This window comes from Orcinus orca, chromosome 13 (assembly GCF_937001465.1).
Source record: "Orcinus orca chromosome 13, mOrcOrc1.1, whole genome shotgun sequence".
Taxonomy (NCBI): domain Eukaryota; kingdom Metazoa; phylum Chordata; class Mammalia; order Artiodactyla; family Delphinidae; genus Orcinus; species Orcinus orca.
Window position 1 is genome coordinate 20,249,300 of NC_064571.1, and position 22,205 is coordinate 20,271,504.

General features: G+C 39.1%; 1 protein-coding gene across 2 annotated transcripts in view; it reads right to left on the minus strand.

The window, feature by feature from the left end:
• CTNNA2 (catenin alpha 2) overlaps window positions 1-17,848 on the minus strand; it is a 1,200,774-nt gene extending 1,182,926 nt beyond the window's left edge. The window contains exon 1 of one of the 2 annotated variants that reach the window (XM_049695784.1): window positions 17,608-17,848. The gene's annotated coding sequence lies outside the window, so the exon portion shown is untranslated. The remainder of the gene's footprint in view (window positions 1-17,607) is intronic. The other variant, XM_049695785.1, reaches the window with a different exon arrangement.
• Window positions 17,849-22,205: the final 4,357 nt, after the last annotated feature.

The window sequence follows — 22,205 nt, forward strand, 5'->3', positions numbered from 1 at the left end:
TGATAAACTATTTCTGCTAATTATAGGGGCACTATTAGAAAAACACCTTTATTTTTGCTGGAGACACAGGCACACTGTTAACAAGAGATACAGCTTTTCCCTCCTACTGAAAGCATATTTTGCACCAACCACACATAAGAGTGACAGTTAAAACCTTACCCGTGCCAATAATCAATTAGTGAGTGTAGTAGTAAAGAATGTAACTAGAAGGAAAATTCTGCCAGCTTAAATATCAGAAATCAGGATGAGCAGAAACCAAATCTAACACCACAGGCAGCCTTCTAAGCAGACCATGTGTTGGTCATGGTCATCATTTGGCTGCTGATCTAGCCACGTCTCACTGCCTCTTCTCATCATCAGCTGAGCTCCGGGGGCCCCTAAGACCAGGCTTCATGACTTCTGAAATCCTAAAGCTCTGGCCACAGAAGAGCCTCCCAGCTGACTGTGCCATCTCTTACCCTCCTTCCTCCCACTGGCTCTCAAAACCCAGAGACCTCATGGGTGGAAGCAATGAACAAATGCAAGATTTTATTTTACAATCTGCCTTTCTTTGCCTCTGTATGTTCTGGGTAAAATTCTAAACCAAGTGTTCGAAGTGAAAGTAACAGTTCTCTCTCTGCCATGTTTTGTTTTGTTTTGTTTTCACTTTGCTGATTTCCTTGGCTTCAATGGTAAATACCCTGATATATTTTCTCACTTTCTCATTAAATGTTTTTCATTCTTTGTTTTTCTCTTAAGTGATTGGTGTTCTTGGGATATCAGGATCCCATATTTCTTATAGCACTTCAGACAACCTCTGGGACACTTCATCTACTTCCATGGTTTTAACTGCCACCTTCATCTTTGCTCCAAAGTTTCTAATTTGAATACAAACAACTCAGAGGTCCACACCTCATTCATAAATGTCAACTGAAAACTTGTGTCTTTTAAGCTCTTCAAATTTAACATCACCCAAACCAAACATCAGCTTACTCTCAAACTATCTTTTACACCAGGAGGACAAATGATAAAAATCAGAGTTACCCTTGTCTTTGCCTTTGTCCTCTGTCTCTCACATCTAGATGGTTCCCAAGTCCTCTGAGTCCTTTGTAATCAGTGCTATTTCCTCCATCCTTCCTGCCACTTCATACACCTGCCCTCCTCTAAGCACCATGGCAACTGTATTATTTGTTGGTCCCTAAATTTATAATCCTACTTTCATTCTTTTATGAGAAATTTCTACGTTTTTCAAGTTCGCATTCAAATGTGAATCTTCTAGACCTTTTTCTACTTTTGTTTGACCTTAAATACCCCTTCATTATTGCTATCTAGAACTCTTGTCTATACCTCTACTCTCTATCATATTCTTTAGTTATTTGTTTAAGGTCTGCCTTTCCTACTACACCATCAGATGTCCTAAGAGTAGAAACCATGTCTCACGCATCTTGGTATTCTAAATAGGGTATCTTATCTAAGAAAGACAAGTTAAAAATTTTTTCAGCTAGATGTGAGTACAATAGTTAAATATCATTTTCAAAGTAAAATATTCCTTTTCATGATAACAGGAACACAATAAAAGTCTACTCTATAATGTGTATTAGCTTTCAGTTCATCTCTTGTGAAAAATATATGATTTAAAATTATGACGAGTAATTTCTACTTTCCAAATGGACAAAAAGAAAACCACAAATAATTCTTTGGCTCGCTAGCCTTATGGTTTTTTTATTGAGATATAATTCACATGCCATAATGTTGGTCATTTTAAAGTGTACAATTCAGTGATTATTTTTTTACTATATGCACAACCAGTAGGTGTGACCATCACCACTACCTAATTCCAGAACTTTCATCACCCCAAAAAGAAAACTCACACCCGTTAGTATGCACTCACCACTCCTCCTTTCCCCAACCCTGGTAACCACTATCCTATTTTCTGTTCATATAGATTTGTCTATTCTGGATATTTTATTTAAATGGAATCATACAATATGTGATGTTTTGTGCCTGGCTTCTTTCATTTAACATAATGTTTTCAAGGTTATTCATGTTTTCACATGTATTAGTACTTATTCCTATTTATGACTGAATATTACCCCAATGTATGGATATACCACATTGTTTGTCCATTCTTCAACTGAGGGCCATCACTTTGTCCCACTTTTTGGCTATAACAAATAACACTGCCATGAATCTTGGTGTACAGGGCTTTGTGGATTGATGTTTTCATTTCTCTTGGGTATATTCCTAGGAGTAGAATTGTTGGGTCATAGGCAACTCTGTTTTTGAGTAAGTACCAAACTGTTTCCCAAGGAGGCTGCGCCATTTTACAGTTCCACCAGCAATCTATGAGGATTCCAATTTATCCACATCCTTACCAACATTTGATAGGTCCCTCTTTTTTATTAGAACCAGCTTAGTGGGTATTTATAGCTATCTCATTGTGTTTTAGATTTGCATCTACCTAATAATTAATGATGCTGAGCATCTTTTCATGTGCTTATTTGCCATTTGTGTATATTCTTTGGAGAAATATCTATTCGAATACTTCTCCCAAGAAAAACTAGGAATTTGTCTTTTTATTATTAAATTGTAATAATTCTTTATATATTTTAGATACTACACTCTCATCATATAGATGATTGTAAACATTTTCTCCCATTCTGTGGGCTGTCTTTTTACTTTCTTGAAGGTGCCTTTTGATACACAAAAGTTTTTAATTTTGATGAAGTCCAATTTATCTGTTTTTTCTCTTTTGTGTCATATCTAAGAATCCATTGCTTGATCCAAGGTCATCAAGATTTACACCAACTTTTCTTCTGAGAGTTTTATAAGTAGCCCTTACATTTAGGTCTATGATGCATTTTAAGTTACTTTTTCTATATGAGGTGAGATTGGGTCCAAATTCATCCTTTTGCTTGTAAATATTCAGTTGTCACAGAACCATTTGTTGAAAAGACTACTTTTCTTCCAATTGCACTGTCTTGTCACCCTTGTTGAAAAATAAGTTGGCTATAAAAGTATGGGTTTTTTATAGCTGCTCAATTCTACTCCATGGATCTACATGTCTATACTTACACCAGCACCACTCAGTCTTGATTATTGTATAATAGTTTTATAGTAAGTTTTGAAATTGAGAAGTGTGAATCCTCAATTTTTTTTTAAAGTCTTTATTGAATTTGTTACAATCTTTGCTTCTGTTTTTATGTTTCCGTTTATTGGCTGTGAGGCACGTGGGATCTTAACTCCCCGACCAGGGATCGAACCCACACCCCCTGCATTGGAAGGCGAAGTCTTAACCACTGGACCACCAGGGAAGTACCCTGAATCCTCAAATTTTGTTCTTCTTTTTTTTTCCCTTAATATCATTATTTTTTACATCTTTATTGGAGTATAATTGCTTTACAATGGTGTGTTAGTTTCTGCTTTATAACAAAGTGAATCAGTTATACATATACATATCTTCCCGTATCTCTTCCCTCTTGCGTCTCCCTCCCTCCCATCCTCCCTATACCACCCCTCCAGGCGGTCACAAAGCACTGAGCTGATCTCCCTGTGCTATGCGGCTGCTTCCCACTAGCTATCTATTTTACACTTTGTATTGTATATATGTCCATGTCACTCTCTCACTTTGTCACAGCTTACCCTTCCCCCTCCCCATATCCTCAAGTCCATTCTCTAGTAGGTCTGTGTCTTTACTCCTGTCTTACCAGTAGGTTCTTCATGACGTTTTTTTTTTTCTTAAATACCATATATATGTGTTAGCATACGGTATTTGTCTTTCTCTTTCTGACTTACTTCACTCTGTATGACAGACTTCTTCTTCTTTTTAAAAACCATTTTTGGCTATTCCTGTTTCATATGAATTTTAGGACTGTTTGTCAATTTCAAAAAAAAGGCAGCTGGGATTTTGATAGCAATAGCATTGACTCCGTATATTAATTGGGGAAATACTACCACCTTAACAATATTAAGTCTTTCCATCTGTGAACATGGATGTCTCCATTTATCTAGGTCTCCTTCAATTTCTTTCAATATTGGGGGGGAATTTTCAGCATACAAGTGTTTGATATTTTTATAGTACTAGATATTTGCAGTTTCTTGAATGAAAGGCAAAATAGTAACAGTTCAAGTTGTTTCATAATTATAATAAGAATAGAAATGAAATCTGTTCAAAGTTAACACTGTAATAAAACTTTTAATGATATCACATATTTATAATTTTGATATGAAATATTTTAAATACTCAAAAAGGAGTATTTTTGTATATTAACTTGTTTTCGTTAAGAACAATTCTGTAAGTTAGGACAAGCAAAAATAAAATGTAATATATCTCGATTTAAGAGATCAGCTATTCATAACAGCAATGGCAACAAAATTCTTTCCACAGGCAGCCAGGCATCAAGAAAATTTCCTCAGATAAACAGATCTATCTCAGATTATTCAAGCAAGCTGGAGCAGAAAACAGGTATATGCTGCTCATTGATATCTTTACTCAAACTTATGATATCAATCACATTGTAACTTACACTTATTTGTATAATTCTTTAGGAAAAACAGAACTATTATAAAGTTAACCACATTTCAGAGAATTAGATTTAGTGATTCAGCATTAACACAAATATCTTACAATTCTATGAATCATTACTTGCCACTTGCTACTAATTTCACATCCATATTCAATATTCTACAGAGAAAAATCACATTTTTCAATATTAAATTTATATCATCTATTTACAGTACCTTAGTGTGGATCATAGGATTTTAAGGTGATGGGTTTATTAACGATAAATCAATACTGATATGTATGCATAAGACCTAGACCAGATGAATAATTACAATGCAAGGCAATTTGCCCATATTCTCAATTTGCAGAATCAGTGAAGCGTTTCCATTCAAAATAATAAATTTTCATGGTAAAAGAAGATCATGAAAATAAAACCAAAGTTAAGCTTCCCCTCAGGTTTGAAAAAAGAAGATCTAGTGCCAAAGAATTAAATTCTAGGCAGGAACTGGAGACTTCCGAAGCTTCTTAGTAGTGCTGAACTGGCCACTGTCTTAGTGTTTATGCATTTCTAAAAAAACAGTGCTGCCTGTAGGATGGAGATGGTATGTAACACAACAGCTTCAATAGGAAAGTGATGACAAAATAATATTTAAGGTACCAAATAGCCAAATAATAAAGTCATTTAGATAAATTTTTAGAGTTTATTGATATCATGAGCATTATCATAAGCATGTTATCACTGTCATCAGAACACTGCTCAGTCAACTCAGTCCAAGATCTAGAGAAGACAAAGCCCATGTCTTTGAAGGGTTACACACAAAAATGTTCATAAAGGCCTAGAAAAGCACTAAGTGAATATTTGGAAGTGAGTACATGAATCCGTGTATACACCACATGTAGAAAAAGGCTCAAAACATACTGATATTGGTATAAATATAATAATATACTTGGGTTACTATGGAAGAAACAAATATTGAGAATAATTTTAAAAACTAAAAGGTGTGTTTAGACTATCGTATAATGTATTTCACATATGAAAAATGACATTCATACGAAATCTAACAGAAGAAAAAATATTTTATTTAAAATTAGAAAAAAACTAAAAGAAAAAATGAGCATTATATTATTATTTTCATATACATATTATTTGAACCATGAATTGTTATCATACCATATAAAGAGGTCATACAAACTGGTAAGAAAAACACAAGATAAAGAAAAAAACTTTTGAATAAAGTATTTCAACAAGGTGACTGGGTTTAAATCCAAATATAAAAATCAAAAGGGATAATTTCTACATCAGCAATATCCTTTTAAGAAATGTAAAAGAAAAGTAAACCTTTTCCCAACAGCAATAGAAACTACAAACAAGATGGTAATAAACTCAAGGGACTTCCCTGGTGGTCCAGTGGTTAAGACTCCGTGCTCCCAATGCAGGGCACACAGGTTCCATCCCTGGTCAGGGAACTAGATTCCACATGCCACAACTAAGAGCCTGCATGATGCAACTAAAGATCCCGCATGCCGCAATGAAGATCTCGCGTGCTGCAACTAAGACCTGGCACAGCCAAATAAATAAATATTTTTTTTTAAAAAGATGGTAATAAACTCAAGATGAAATGAGAAAGACTTTTACTAGGAAGAAAATTCATAATACTGAAGGGCACAAAAAATGGCCTTAATAAATGGAGAGACAAGGCAATGGAAAGACTACGAGTTAGAAAGTTGTTATCCCTCCCTCAAATCATCTTAAATTAAATACCATACTCGTTAACATACCAAAGGTGTTATTAATGAATTTGATAACCTGGTTATCATATCCTTCTGAAGAAATGGTACAAAAATAGATAAGGAACTTTGGAAAAAGAAAAAGCATCACTTACTGGATATCACAGCATACTCTATAATAGTTAAAACAGTACAACCACAGTTTTTTTATACCCAGAGAATAAGTCCTATAAATTAAGATAAGATAAATAATCCACTAGAAAAACATGAGCAGAGATGTGAACACACTCATGACAGCAGAGGCAAAACTTGGCCATTAGACCAAAAAATGAAATGAAAAGATAATCAACCTTTCTAGAAATCAGAGAAACAACCTCTATGACAAAGATATACCATTCTTACCTATTCAGTGGTAAACTTTTCCGAGTTTAAAATTATCATGTATTAGTAAAAGAGTAAGGACATATGCACGTTCATAGATACTGATGGAATATGAATTAGTACTACCATTTTGAAGAGTAATTAGGCATCAACTACTAACATCTAAGATGCACGTATCTCATGACCCAAAATTACAGTGATCAATCTACCTTTCAAAAAATATACTAATACATGTGGGCAAGAAACCAATGTAAGGATGTTCACCACAACATTGTTTGAGATAGCAAAATAGCAGGAACTAACTAAATGTCTATGAAAAGATAAGGATTAAATAAAGCATGGTATAATCACACTATAAAATAGTAGGCAGCAGTGAAAATATAACGGTGATAACTCATGTTACCAGCTAAGCTGTATGTGAAATAAAAATGAAGTATACAATACCATGTTACCATTTAAGTAAATATTTTATATATTTAAAATATTATATACATATATACACATTGACCATCTATATCTTTGAGGCACTCTCATGGTGCCCCCCTAAGTCAACCTCAGCCCATATTTGAAGGCAGATCAATGCAAACATTTCATCTCTGTAGACAGCCAAAAACTAGAAACTTAAATTCCAATCAATGTAACATTACACAGAAATTAACATAAAGGAAGATTTTTTTTATTATGTCAGTAAATGCTTAGATATGTTTAGTTTAAAAAAATAGGACATAAAATTATATCTCAGCTTTGCTTTAAAAAAACCTCTACGTGACAAACTCAGATATACTCAAAGGGGAAAAAAGCTCAAAATTCGCCAAATGTTCACTGGATAGATGGACTGCTGTAATTTTTATTTTCAAGTTTCTTTTTCTGGTTGCTTTCTAGATGTTCTACAATGGGCATGTATTGTTGAAGTGTCAAGGACAAAACATGTTCTTTCTGAAACAGTGTATCTTCTGTTATTGCATTCTTGAGATACCTTTATATAGAAAATGCCAAAATATTTCTCTACTCCCAGCCAATCACCTTCACTGCAGTCCCACTTTTCAGCTGCCTATTGAGCAGTTATCAGCATCCCAGCTTCAGTTATCCTGGATGTGACTGCACCTCTCCCACTGCTGTGCTCACTGATCCCATCTTCCTGCTGGCTCAGCCCTGTCCCAGTTCCCAGACCAAGGCAGGACTGAATTTACAAGTACTAATACAAGGTCAGCCCCTCCTCCATCTCTCTCCCATCCTTTGTGAGAAAATGTTTCCAATTTGGGGCTGCCTGGACTTTTTTGATCCACGCCCCTGAGAAGTCAGTACCACACTGTAATACACTTTGTATCATACTCTGGTATTAAACCATTCAGGTACTTTGCACCTCTACTAGATTGTCAACTCACAGGGTCAAGTACTATATCTTACTCATATGGATCCAGGGCTGTGTCCCCCAAAACAGCAATTTGAATAATTTGTAAGAAAGTATCTGATGAATGACTGCAACATTTGTTTAACCAGAAAACCTGTCTGGGGCTTCCCTGGTGGCGCAATGGTTGAGGGTCCACCTGCCGATGCAGGGGACACGGGTTCGTGCCCCGGTCCGGGAAGATCCCACATGCCGCGGAGCAGCTGGGCCCGTGAGCTGTGGCCGCTGAGCCTGCGCGTCCGGAGCCTGTGCTCCCTCAACAGTGAGAGGCCCGCGTATCGCAAAAAAAAAAAAAAAAAAAACCTGTCTGATTTGTTCAAAGACAGAATGAGTTTGGAGACTTAATTCAATCAGCTAGTATTTATTAAGAAACTAATGGGGGCCCAGGATTATAACAGGGAAATATTAGAGAAAGCAAAGGTATGGCTCCTCTCCTTGACACAGAATCTAAAGTGGTTGACACCTTTAAAAAAAACAGAAAATAATTACTGTTTTAGCTTCTGCCTTAACAAGCAAAACATGAAAATCTTGTTGCCTGAGGTCCTGATTTCACAGATGGGCAAACTGCAATCGAGTTTGCCTGCCTGGATTCCAGACTACTGCCAGCACTGACTTTTGCCTCCTGTCCCAACTCCATGGGCCCCAGTACGCCTAGCTCTGCTTGTCACTATGTGTATGCTTGCCCACTTTGAATGATCCCCGTGGATCTAGACTCCCCCCCCTCCCCCGGTTCTTGCTGTATGCTAGGATCTAAATGTTTCCCTTCCTCTTTTCCTAGGGTACCTCTGTCACCTGTTTCTGTATGCATTCCCACAATAACAAGCTGTGACTACAATCCGAGTTTTCTGCTTCAACCTCTTTCCCACAAGACTGACAACATCGTGGCAGGCCTGTAAAACCGTAACAAACACTGCTGCTCGCTGACCCAACATTCATTCCCCTTTTTCTTAACTAAACTGCCATTTAGCTCAGCCATCCCCTTAGCCTCCTCCACACAGCCAGGAGCTTCAGGGAAAGCGGACCTCATCCCGGCCCCAGCAGGTGGATTCCTCATTAGTCTAAGTCTATCATGTATGGTATTCCTTTTCCCCTTACTGTTGACTGGATCGGGGATCCAGTGCTGGCCAGTGAGATCAGAGGTGAGGGAGAACTTGTGGCAAAAGTTTCCTCGTTTTTTTCTGGAAGAGATACCGCTGCTGCATGATGGTGTGCTCAGCACTGCAGCAGCCAAGAGACCAATGCTGAGGATGAGGTCTAGACACAGAGGGATCAGAGAGAAGGGCAGAGGGGATACTGACCAAGGTCTCATACCTGGAGCCACCCATCCTCTGCATTTCTTGGCACTTTTACAAATCTTTTTGAATGCTTTCCCTTTCCTCTGCTGCCAGGTTACAGATAAGTAAAGGGCATATTTCTAAATAAAATACATCAGCAGCTTTTTTTTCTACTTCAAAAAAGTAACTTTAAGATGGGGATTTGTCGGATATTTGGGTTTTCTTAGTCTCAAGCTATTATGAGAAAAGCTGCCATTAATTTTCATGTAAATGCCTTTATGTGTGTTTTCATTTCACCTGGGAGTGGAATTTCGGGGTTATACGTTAAGAGTATTTTTAACATTAAGAGAAAAACGTTTCCCAAAGTGTTACATTCCCACCAGCAACGTATGAGGGCTTCACTTGCTTCACATCCTCTCCAAAACTTGATATTGTCAGTCTTGTTAAATTTAGCCGTTCTAGTGTTTGTACAGTGGTAACATATTGTGGCTTTTAAATTTCATTATTTGGGTGACTGATAGACTTAATTACCTTTTCACGTGCTTACTGGTCACTGGTATCTCTTTTTTATGAAATATTTCTTCAGATATTCTGTTCATTTTTTTGGTTGGATTGTTTGTTTTATTGAGATGTAAGAGTTCTATATACAATTAGTCCATTTTCAGATATATAGAGATAGAAATAAAGATACATAGATCTAGCAAGTCTTGAGTCTTTTGAAGAACAGAAGCTTTTTTTTTTAATTTTGATAAAGTCTAGTTTATCTTTTTCTTTTAACTTTATGATTAGTGCTTTTGGGGCCCTATCTAAGACATCTTTACCTTACCCCAATTCACAAAGAGTTCCTCCTATGATTTCTTGTAGACGTTTATATACTCTAAACCATAGACAAATCTCAAACACATTTATACTCAATGAAAGAAGGAGACAAAAATGGGTACATATTCTATGATTCAATCTATATTCACTTTTGGAACAGGAAAAACTAATCTATAGAGACAGAAAGCAGATCAAGTGGAAGGGCATTTTTTAGAGCAACGTAAATATTCTACATCTCGATTGCAGTGGTGGTTACATAGGTATATTTATCAACACACAACACTATTTAAAATGGATGTACTTTATTATATGTAAAACATACCTCAACAAATTTGATCATAAAAAATTTTAATGGGAATTTGGAGCTGGATTGGTTGAAAGACAGGTGACCACACAGTCCTATGGGATAGGATTTAGGGGATACGACTTTGCTTGTGCTGGAGGCAAAAACATTAACCTTAGAGTATATGTAACTACTTAAATAAATATTACCTAATTCTAAACTCATTAATGCCATATAGCGTTTCAAAGACAGTGGCATTACTCCAACAAGCCACACATGTACTGAACTAGTCCCTATCTAGAGGTAGCAACTGACTTGTATCTCCTGTCCAGGAAGGAATTTGAAAAAGGAAAGAGAGGGAAGGAGGGAGAGGTTAAGAAAGGGACAGATTTCTTAGTTCTTCCTTGGCCCAGAGACACTGTGAAGCTAAATCTGAAGTTTTCTTGGGAAACGGAAAGCATATGACACTGAAGGTAAAGAGTTTTCTTGAGTAGCAACAGTTTGTGTTTCCAAAAAAAAAGTGGGGGAGGGACACAGTAAGAAATAAATCATTATGCCTTGAAATTTTAAGGGAAATTCACGTATGGAATTATAGAATTTTATAGCTAGAAGACACTATATCATCTGGTCTAAGTCACTTAAAATACATATTAAATAAATAAGCCTTGTTTAGTCATATAATTAGTTAGCTGGTTGAAAATCTGGAGGAAAAACCCAGGTGTCCTGATTCCTGATTCAGTTTTGCTATGAAATTATACTTTCTAGCCCAATGCTGTGCATGGAGCAGACATTTAAAAATGCCTGTTGAATGAATTCATTTTAGGTAATATGATTTTAAAAATACATAGAAAGCATAAGTAAACAGAGGGATAAATTTAGATGCAGACATTTTTTCCCAGTGAATTCTGTATATATTTCTTTATGACATTTCTGCATTTTAGAGGGAAAAAGCAAGCGCATCTTGTGAAATTACTCTGGCAGATATCAATGCCTGAAGAAAAATATTGAGCACAACTGGTAAACCCTCAAGAATTGTGGGACACCTTTTCTTGGAAATAGTTGAGGGCAATTAGCTTTTTCTGAGGTAGTTAAGGACTCAGTAAGAAATCTACCTCCCCACTAAAAGATGCATCAACAATGTTTAACAACTGCCTCAGGCCCTACAAATTTAAGATAAAGTTGGAAGACGGGATTCTCACCAAACTGTTGTCTAACCACAGTTAAAATCAGATGGGAATGGGGACTTTCCTAGTGGTCCAGTGGTAGAGAATCCGCCTTCCAATGCAGGGGACGCAGGTTCCATCCCTGGTCAGGGAACTAAGATCCCACATGCCGCGGGGCAACTAAGCCCACATGCCACAACTACTGAGCTCGCGTGCCACGACTACTGAGCTCGCATGCCTCAACTAGAACCTGCGTGCGGCAAACTACAGAGCCCACGCACCCTGGAGCCTGCACACCACAACTACAGAAGAGAAAACCCACACCCCACAACTAGAGAGAAGCCCCCGGGCACCACAACGAAGAGCTCGCGCATCGCAACGAAAGATCCTGAATGCCTCAACGGAGATCCTGCGTGCCGCAACGAAGACCTGACGCAGCCAAAAATAAATTAAATAAATAAATAATTAATAAATAAATCTTAAAAAAGAAAAATCAGATGGGAACGAACCATACCCTTTATCCTAAAGCTCAAGGCACATAAGGTAGAAGCAAGATAGAAACAAAATGATACACGGAAAACACCAAGATTGCTCTGCAATGTACCAGGGAAACTGCAGATTTGGAAACAACTTGCTGACAGCCCCCCCCCCACAGGCACATTGAGGTACTAAAATGACTGATCGGGAGCTTTGGATGTCACAGGCCGACCCCATGTTACATAAGAAAACCGGCTCCCTGGGTGAAGAGGCATAAAGGCCAGCTGAAACTGCTGGGCAGACAGCTACTGAAACTTACATGAAATCTACACTTACTTTTCATCCCTCATTTCTGAGCCCTCTTACCGTCTTGCTCCCTACTTCCAAACTAAATACCCCACTCAAAAGCTGATGAAGAGACAGATCTGAGCTTTGCCTCCTGTCTCCTTGCTTGCCCACCCTACAATAAAGCCTTTTTTCTCTGTAAAAGACCAAGGCCTCAGCATTGGTCTTTCGGTTGCTCATTGGGCAATGAGCCCACTTGCTCTGGTACAGGAACATCAATCCTTTGGTCTTTTAGGGAGTGGTTGTGGTTTCTGAGTAGGCTGTGGGAGAACTGGCATGCCCCCATTAAGAGTTCATGACTTCAGCTGTGAAACATCAAGGCGCCATAAAAAAAAAGAAATTGGATTTACTGCAGGTACGTAATGAACAATATGAGCCCGATTTACACATATGAGCATATTAAAAGTGTCCTATTAATTGAACAGGCAGTTATAAATTTTTCAGCTCAATAGATGAAACAAAATTAATTAATTTTATCTCATCCTTACTCCACAGTTCCCTGTTCTCTATAAGTTAAGGTCACCACCTTAACTTAGAACACAGTTGCTTCTTTTTCACTCCCTTTAATGCACACTGTCTTCACGTATGAAAGATAACAGTCTGAGTTGTATACACAGATATGGCCTTTAAATAAGAAGGAATAAAAGCCCTATAAAATTAAGCTTTATGAGGTCAGACTATCACTTTTTTATAATGTGTTACAAGTAATGATCTCAAAGAGTTGTAGAATGCGTATTTGTGGTTGAGTTAGAATTCATCTCCAAGATAAAAATTCACTTATGAGGAAAATTAAAACATCTCAAAGTAGTTTGTCAAAAATCACTGGTGCTTTAACATGAAACTGACTAGACATGATACATTTGAAAATGTTTTATTTAGATCCACTGCATCTTTAAAACATCAGAATATTAAGAAAACTTCCAAAATGGAAAATAAAGATGCTACAGTCTATGGTGTTAAACTTCTAGCTTTTGGAAGTACATTCACGTTTTTAGCTATATATCTTAACATAATATTCATGAGACTAATTTTGTATATATTAGAACTACAAAAAAATAATTATAAGAGTATTTTACTATTTTGGAGAAAGGAATGAAATTATATCTATCTATTAAAAATGAATTAAACATGAGCACTATAAACACTGAAACTTGTCACTTGCAGGTAAAATTTTCTGAAAATCCTTTTTTGATAAAATAATTCAAATCATTTATGCTTTTGGATACATGTTTCAGGGATATATATTTCAAAATAGTTAATAAATACCAGCCAAAAATAAAGGTGTGTCAACAGACGTAGCCGATGAGCAATTGTCACCCCACACTGAGCAGATATTTAACTTGCTCAGTGTACAATCCCAGAGAGACCCTCTGCTGTCATCACACCCTAGTCTCCCAGTAAACACTTGAAAGGGCATAACCCATTTGGAATCGTTAATAATCCTGAACACCAAAAAAAGGAAGAGAAAAAAAGGGCCTGTGGTAACAAGGAAAAGTCAACAACGAAGTAAAAATAAACTTCCTGGAAATACAATTACCCTTACAATTACCAGCTTTATGTATGACAAAATAAAATAATCATAGTTACTATTCTCCAAGTATATATTCTGGAATATTCGTGGGTTAAGGCAAAACAAGAGAGATGTGATAATCATGATATTAAATCTTTATTGTCTAGAAAGCTCAACTTTCTCTCTGCCTTGAAGTTTAAAGAAAAGAGAAAGAATACTCTGGGTCCTCATTGTGACACAGACCTTGAATTCTGCGTCTTGGTGTGGGGCTTTGCGTGAGACAAAGAACTAAAACAGGTCCTCTGGGTAGCTGCACATTCTGTGATAAAATGGATCCCACAATACAACAAGTTGTCTTGTCCCAAGTGATAGTGTAATTACTCTGACTGTATATGTTTAATACCGTTTAATACACTCCCTAGTATTCAAGTAATTAGTCTTCCCAAACACACGGTGCTTCTCTCCTCTCTGCTTTTGTTCCAGCTGTGGTACCCACCCTGCATGAAATCCTTCCCAGGAATCTCTGTCCAAGCCCCAGTGCTACTCCTGAATATAATTTTTCCCTGGCTACATAAACAACCGTCCTCTTCAGAATCCCTCTAACTACTTGCTTTTCATTTCTTTCGAGTAAATAATCATATATTGTCTTGGATTGTTCTTAAGCCATTTCTCCTAGTTATAATAATGCTTAAGACATACTTTGTTTATTCCAAGTACTGTGTTTAACACATTTAATTAACCCTTAAAGCAATCCTAAGAATCGGGGTCTACCATAATTCCCATTTTGTAAATGAGGAGAAAGACTTAAACACTACAAAAGGGCACAACACTCTACTACTTAAGTAGAGCATGCGCTAAAATTGAAAGCTCTCTCCAAAGATCTTGTTCTTTGCTACTGTGAAATATGACCTCACACAAATGCCTGTTCTCCTCAACTAGGCTGTAAGCTAAGGTTAAAGAGAGTGTCTTTTGGCATCTTTTGAATAGTGCATATACTTAGCTGAGGGTTGAGCAGGTTTTAAGAACTCTGAGAAAGGCACAGAGAATGTTCCAGAATATTTCCTACAGGGTCCACAAGATGTTGTACTGGGTCTTTTTCTGTACCACACATTCTTAACAGTCCAGTGAACCAAAGGCAGAAACCTCCAGAAATTAAATTCTTCAGAGGAAGTTGGTCTTTATCTGTAAACTGAATAATGATCAGAGTAGCAGGCTGCTTTTTGAAGACGCCAGTTCTTCTTCTGTTTCATATTTTATTCACTTTAACTCAACTCTCTCTCAAAATCTTGCTGTAAACAAATGTTTTCTATTTGTTAATAACCTTATAAATTTTGTTTTCACTAAGTAGATGAATGTTTACAAAGTAGACAAATAAACAGTATCTTTGTTTCCATAGTAAGCACAGTGTTAAAAACAGAGGCATACACCCACATCACTCTGTATAGCAAAACCGCAATCAAGAAAAAGCAGGGCTGACTGAGGGGCTGCCTCTTCCCCACACTCACAACCATGAAGCTCCACAAAGAAAGAACAGGAGAGATGCTGGAAGGGGAAAAGTCACGTGAAAGTACATTAGGATAAAACTAACTTATTGTATTCATATATAATTACTATTAAAGTCTTTCACTAGCTTCATGGCATTCAAGGGAAATGAACAACAACAACAAAACACTCCTACCTACAGCTGTGTCTGCTATTAAGTAACGTAACCACTCAAATATGGACAGGGTTGATGGCAATTCTGCATTAGAATGTTGGTAACACTGACAATTCGACCAAGCCATATGGCTTCAGTCAGCCAAGCCATTTATGGAATTGCATTCCTATCAAGGGGAGTTGGGGCAGGGGGTAGATCCATCATTCCTAATATCACACACTTCCCCAAAACTGATGCAGATGATTAACTGTGTCAGCTTTTCATCAAATCAGCACTCAATCACTTTGGAAGGTAATTCACTTCATCTCAACTCCTACTTTACATTCCCATAAAATGTGAAAGTGCATATTGCACTACTGGCATATAATAACTTAAATGAAAAGAAAAAAAAAATCAGTAATTTGCTCCACAGCATAGTTTCTTACTGGCAGCTTCAATGAATCCACCATTAATTTCAGTCCCTCCCCAGATACTCATTAAGCATAAAACATAGCTATTTATAGATATTAAGAGGTTTTTATATTTCTTATTTTTTAAAGAGAGTATAGATAGAACACAATACAGGCTTCTAAATATTCCATTTCTGAGTTATACTGTTTGTTGGACCTTTCTGAAATGATGAATACACTAAAAATTCTGAGACAGGGCTGTCCCGCCATGTATGAATAAACTTTTCAGCAACAACGCTTGCAAACAAGAACATTGCCAAATCACTACTAATATATGTAATAGAAGGCGTCGGAGTGTAAGCTAAAGAAAGAAAAGTAAAATATATGATTTGGTGAAAACAAGTGGTGCAAAACCAACTGAAATTTTAAATTGTTAATGATGGTCCCAGAGCTAATTTAACTTTTCCACTGGTGTAAACACAGACAAAATCACACAGTATGTTTCCAACATCTTCACAATTTTTGTAACGTAGATGAAAAAGGGTAAGGATATCTGCTCAAGGTATAATGCAGCTAATGCTATCAAAAGGGTATATTTCTAAGCCTGTGAAGTATAACCTCATTACTCCAAACTGTCCATTTTCCTCCTTTAGAAGTTAACTCATGATGAACGAAAGTGCATCTCTTCCACTCTTCTGCTCCCTGTTTTCCCAAATCAATCTACCCTAGTGTTTTGTATGCTGACCAAAACATTCCACAAATAATGCTGTGGTGCACACACATTAAAGTTTAGAGAGTTTCTGCCTCTGAAGTATAGATAGTGACAGAACCAAGGACACAAGGGTTCAATTCCAAGGCAAATATTAGGCGGGTGGTTTGAAAATATCAACCCAAAGAGGCCTAGGGGAAAAGGATACAAGCATCCACTGTCACCACCCTCCCTCTCCCCTCCCCTCCCCTCTTCCTCTCTTGTTCTCTTTCTCTCTCTTCTTCCCTCCTTGTGGCTTCTCACACAGAGACAATCAAAGCCGGGAAAGCTGGATTTTAAATTAGTGAGACACACACTGGGAATATGTAATTCCCAGAAGAAAAAATAAACTGCTACAGAGGGGAGTCGGGGGTTGTTGGCAACATGTCTAAGTGACAACCCTCCCCACCCCCACCCTAATACAGCAAAAATCCATAGATTCCTCCTCGACCGACCCTCTTCGCCTTCCAGTTCCCAGTACTCTATCCAACTTGACCCTTAACCCAAATAACATTGAAATCCACAGGGCATCCACTGTGCAAGAGTGTGTCTCTCAGTATATGTACCCAATTTTTTGGAAGCCCCTGAATCCGGACAGTTGTGCCAGGCAAGGGATCTCCCACCGTGGAAGGGGTGAAGAAAGGGGAAAAAAAGAGATGGGATCAAATGGAAAGGGAGGCAGAGCTGCGCTCTAGGGCGAGTGGCTGCAAGGAAGACAGGGAAGAATGAAAGGGTGGGAAGGAAGTGGGGCTGGGAGAGAGGAAGAAAGGGATGAAAGAAAGGCTGGAAGGGAGAAAGGAGGGGAGAGGAGAGAGGGATGTTGGGAAGGATGAGGGCGGGAGGGTTGGGGAGCTGGGAGGGAGGGGAGGATGGAGAGGATGGGTGGGAGATAGGGAGGGAGGGAGGCAGGCAAGGATGGAGAATGCTCTGCCCGGGACTCACCTCTGTGGGTCGGTGGGAGTTTCTCGCCCTCCTCCTCTTTCTCGCCCGTTCCCAGCAACTGGAGGGGTAATCACAGAAGGGACTGGAGAGGCGGCGGCGGGGAAGAGGGCAGCAGCTGCTGCAGCCGCCTCTGGCCGAGGTGCGCTGCCTCCTGCTCCGCCCGCCAGCCCGGGTCTCCGCCTCACTCGGGGCTGGAAGCGAAGCCGCTCCCCCCTCCCCCCGCCCGCCCCTCGTCCTGCCCAAGCGCGAGCGGCAGCGGCCCAGATCGCCGCTAGGGGAAGAGGCCAGTGCGCAGGCGCGGCCGCTTGCTCTCGCGCGCGCCCTCGCGGCCTCCCGGCTGCCGCGGCTCCGCGCTCCGCGGGGCTGGAGAAGGCACGGGGTGGGGGCCACCTGCGCGCGCGGCCTGGGGAGCGCCGGTGGGGCGGGGAGGAGCTGGGGAGGCGAGGCGGGCCGCGCCGCAGGTGGGGGGAGGGGACGGTGGCGAAGGGGCACTGCCGAAGGGCGCAGGTGCCGTGTCCATGACAACCGCGTTACCCCTGGGCGGGGGACGCGGTGAGCCGCCCGAGGACCAGGGACAGACACCCAGTGCGGGAGCGGTCCTGGGGGAGAAGGGGACGAGGGTTGCAGAGCAGGATGAAAGGGAGAGCCCGAGAGGGCGCGTGGCAGGAGAACGGCAGGGCCCCAGGGCAGCGAAGGTAGTGACTGACGCAGGAGGGAGGTTTGTTGGGATCTGGAGGACCGAGAGAAAGAGGATTGGACTTTAAAAGGGACTAGGAGAGGATGGAAGTGTTAAAACAAATGGCACAATTGCTCATTTCACATGCCTTTATTGAGTGCTGTCTCTGTAGAGGGCATTGTGGTTCTTTTATCGATTCAAAGAATATTACTGAGCCCTTAATTTGTACTAGGCACTCTACTTAGGCATGTTGAGATGTCCAAAAATGTTTAGTATACGGTGTTTGTCCTCGCGGAGGTTATACTTTAAGGAACTTACACAGATTTCAGGGAGCAAGTGGTTTGCCTACCACCATCAACTGGGTGTTGATGGTGGTGGACTTAACTGTTACAGAAGTGCTAGAACCGAAAAAGGTGCACAGCTTTATCAAATACGAAAGGTAAGTTACACTTACCTTTGTTCTGCCACAGTGCCAAGTGACTTTTTAAATCAAGAGAGAAAAATAGAGACAAACAAACCTATGGCAGTTTGGTATGGCACAAGTGATACTGCATTCACATGATGCAAACTGGCCTCGCCTACAAGCATCAGTGTGTTTGTTCATGCCAACAGTTGCGCGGATTTATATCACATGGTGCACGCATTTTTTCCACTCCTTCTTCATTGGCAACATCAGCTATGTTACATCCCTCCTTCATTCCCAAGCTGGTATCTGCTGCAATTGTTTTAAGATTGTGTGAAACCCATGTGACTTATTCTCTCCAGTCAATGACTTTAGACCTCTATCTCTGTCCATTCCTCTATCTTTCCCACCCAATATCTTTTTGCCTTTCTTTTTTAGTGACACCACCACTGTGCCAAATTAAAAATCCCTGAGAGAATATGGACAGGAATCACCAGATGTAGGGTTAAGAAAAAAAAATCCCTTAGCCTAGAACGATGTTTCAGGACCATGGACAGTGCTGTCGCATGCTCCTCCCACCAAGCTTTATCCTTAGGCTCAGCCTATGGATTCAGGAGAAAGACGCTAAGAAGGTTCAGAGTGTGCTTCAGGAAGTATATGCCGAGTACCAAATGATTTGTGACAAAAGATAGGAACAGAGTAGAAAAAGAGAAAAGCATACCGTGGACTGGAACAAGTAGAAAGCAAGTGGACCCAGACAGACTTTGAGTAAAGAATGGGTAAGATTTAGGGAGGCACCACAAGGCCCTAAAGTGGTAAGAGGGGGATAGTTTAGAGAGGGAGGTGCTTGAATAAAAATAGGAATACTTCATGCTACTACTATACAGTATCTTCCTGGAGTCAGAGGACACCTCTGACTTCAAATGGTCCAAGAATGTGGAAAGGGGAAAAGTAGTTCCAGTTAAATGAGGTAGAAAAATCTCTCAAGGATGTTTTGTCGTTGTTACTCTGATTTTTTCATTCTCTAGTCCAGCTGGTAGGGGATAAACCAAAAAATACAGGCCAAAGAGTTATCAGACCTCTCTTTAATGTTGAGAGCATTCATTTATAGCTTTGTGTGTTGTTTTAAATTAAGCTTAAATTTATAATTCTATATTTTAATTGGCAGCAGACAGACAGGAGGAAAACAAAAAAAAACCTAATGTAGACCAAGTGCTGTCTTGTCAAAATGAGATGTCCCTCGCTTTTGTCTTGTAGTGACTTTCAAAACTATTAGATATTATTGAGAGAAATTTAAAAGTCATTTGCAAAATATTTACAGGGTTTTTGTCCATGAAATTGCTTTAAATTAGAGTTAGTAAAAATAATGGCATAAAAGCCATCCCTGATTTCTCAAACCCCTGGTCCCCTTACTCTTCCTTCCAAATGCACCAGACTGTTGTCTGTCAGTCAGATAATGATAAGAAATTACTCAGATAATGGGTTTAAGTCACCAGCAGGCAAATGACAGCTGAAATTTTTGTTCTCTGCCTCCAAAAACTTTGCTAACTCTTTTATATTTTGAATGAAGGGGAAACTCCAACCCCAACCTACTTCACGGAAACATCCAAATTGAGTATTATTTTAGCTATATTTATTTCTCTCAGATAACAGTCTAAACATCCCTGTATAAATAAAGGCTATCATTTGATACTGAAAAGCTATCATTTTATTTGTCCCCATTCTAAACCAAGAGGAAATTTTAGAACTTTATTTCTTTTGTTTTGAGACTGCTTGTGAGTCTGGCTGTTTTCAGTTTTCTCGATTTAAGTATTGTCCTTCATTTCAATGACATAAACGTATACAGCCCTAAGAAAAACAAGCAGTTTTTCCCTTCCCCCATTCATATTAAAGATTTATGCCAAGCTAAATAACAAACAAAAAGAGTACTGTTTAAAGTGCATTATTGTGTACAAATGGAAAAACATACTGTATGTAACTAAAATACTGTTTTACCTGCAGTGATATGACATCTAGATTTTTAGAATAGTCTCCAAACCAATACTGGCAAATCCTAAGTAAAATTATCCCTAGTGCTTATACATTTAAATATCAGGTCCCTACACACTGGGACCCTCATTCAGTCTGTCAGCTCCTGAAATATCTCTGTCAAATCCTCCTGAGATATTCATTTTTTTTTAATTGGAGTATAATTGTTTTACAATGTTGTGCTAGTTTCTACTGTACAACGAAGTGAATCAGCTATATGTATACATATATCCCTTCCTTCTTGGACCTCCCTCCCACCCACCCCCAGCCCACCCACCTAGGTCATCGCAGAGCACTGAGCTGAGCTCCCTGTGCTATACCACAGGTTCCTACTCGCTATCGATTTTACACATGGTAGTGTATTTATGTCAAAACTAACCTCCCAATTCATCCCACCATCCCCTTCCCTTAGACTTTATATTTTATAGCAGTTTTAGATGCACAGCAAAATTGAGCAGGGAATACAAAGAGTATCCATATATACCTCCTGCAACCACCCACGCAAAACTTCCCCCCACTACTGACACCTCGCCAGTGTTACATTTGTTAAAACCTATGAACTTACACTGACACATAGCTATCACTCAAAGTCCATAGTTTACACTAAGGTTCACTCTTGCTGAACTTTCTATCGGTTTTGACAAATGTATAAATGACACGTATCCACCACTGTTTCATACATAATCATTTCACTACTCTAAAAATCTTCTGTACTCTGCTTATTCATTCTTCCTTCCCCCAACCCCTGGTGACCTCTGATCTTTTTGCTGTATACATAGTTTTCCCTTTTCCAGAATGACATATAGTGGGAATCATACAGTATACAGACTTTCAGATTGGCTTCTTTCACTTAGTAATATTCTTTTTAGTGCTGAATAATAATATTCCATAGTCTGGATGTTCCAGTTTGTTAATCCATTCACCTACTAAAGGACATCTTGGATGCTTCCAGCTTTTGTCAATTATGAATAAAAATAATATAGAAATTTTACTTTTTAATAACCTCCTAAATATGTCAGAACTTGTCATGGTATTTTTGCGTATGTATGAGTACCCCAGGACTTCTTATATGTTTCATCTTGTTCTCACAAACCTTGCTACAGATTTCTTCTATTGTCTAAAAAATATCAGCCGATGAAACTCTCACTTTTGTTTTTATGTACTCCATTCATTACTTTAAAAAAATCACTAGGGCTTCCCTGGTGGCACAGTAGTTGAGAGTCCACCTGCCGATGCAGGGGGCACGGGTTCGTGCCCCGGTCCGGGAAGATCCCACATGCCGCGGAGCGGCTAGGCCCGTGAGCCATGGCCGCTGAGCCTGCGCGTCCGGAGCCTGTGCTCCGCAAGGGGAGAGGCCACAACAGTGAGAGGCCCGCGTACCGCAAAAAAGAAAACACTAAATATCTTGTTTTATAATTCTTGTTTACTACCTATCAACTCTAACTTCCCTTTGTCAAGCATATTTATCATTCATATCCCTAGTGTGTGTGT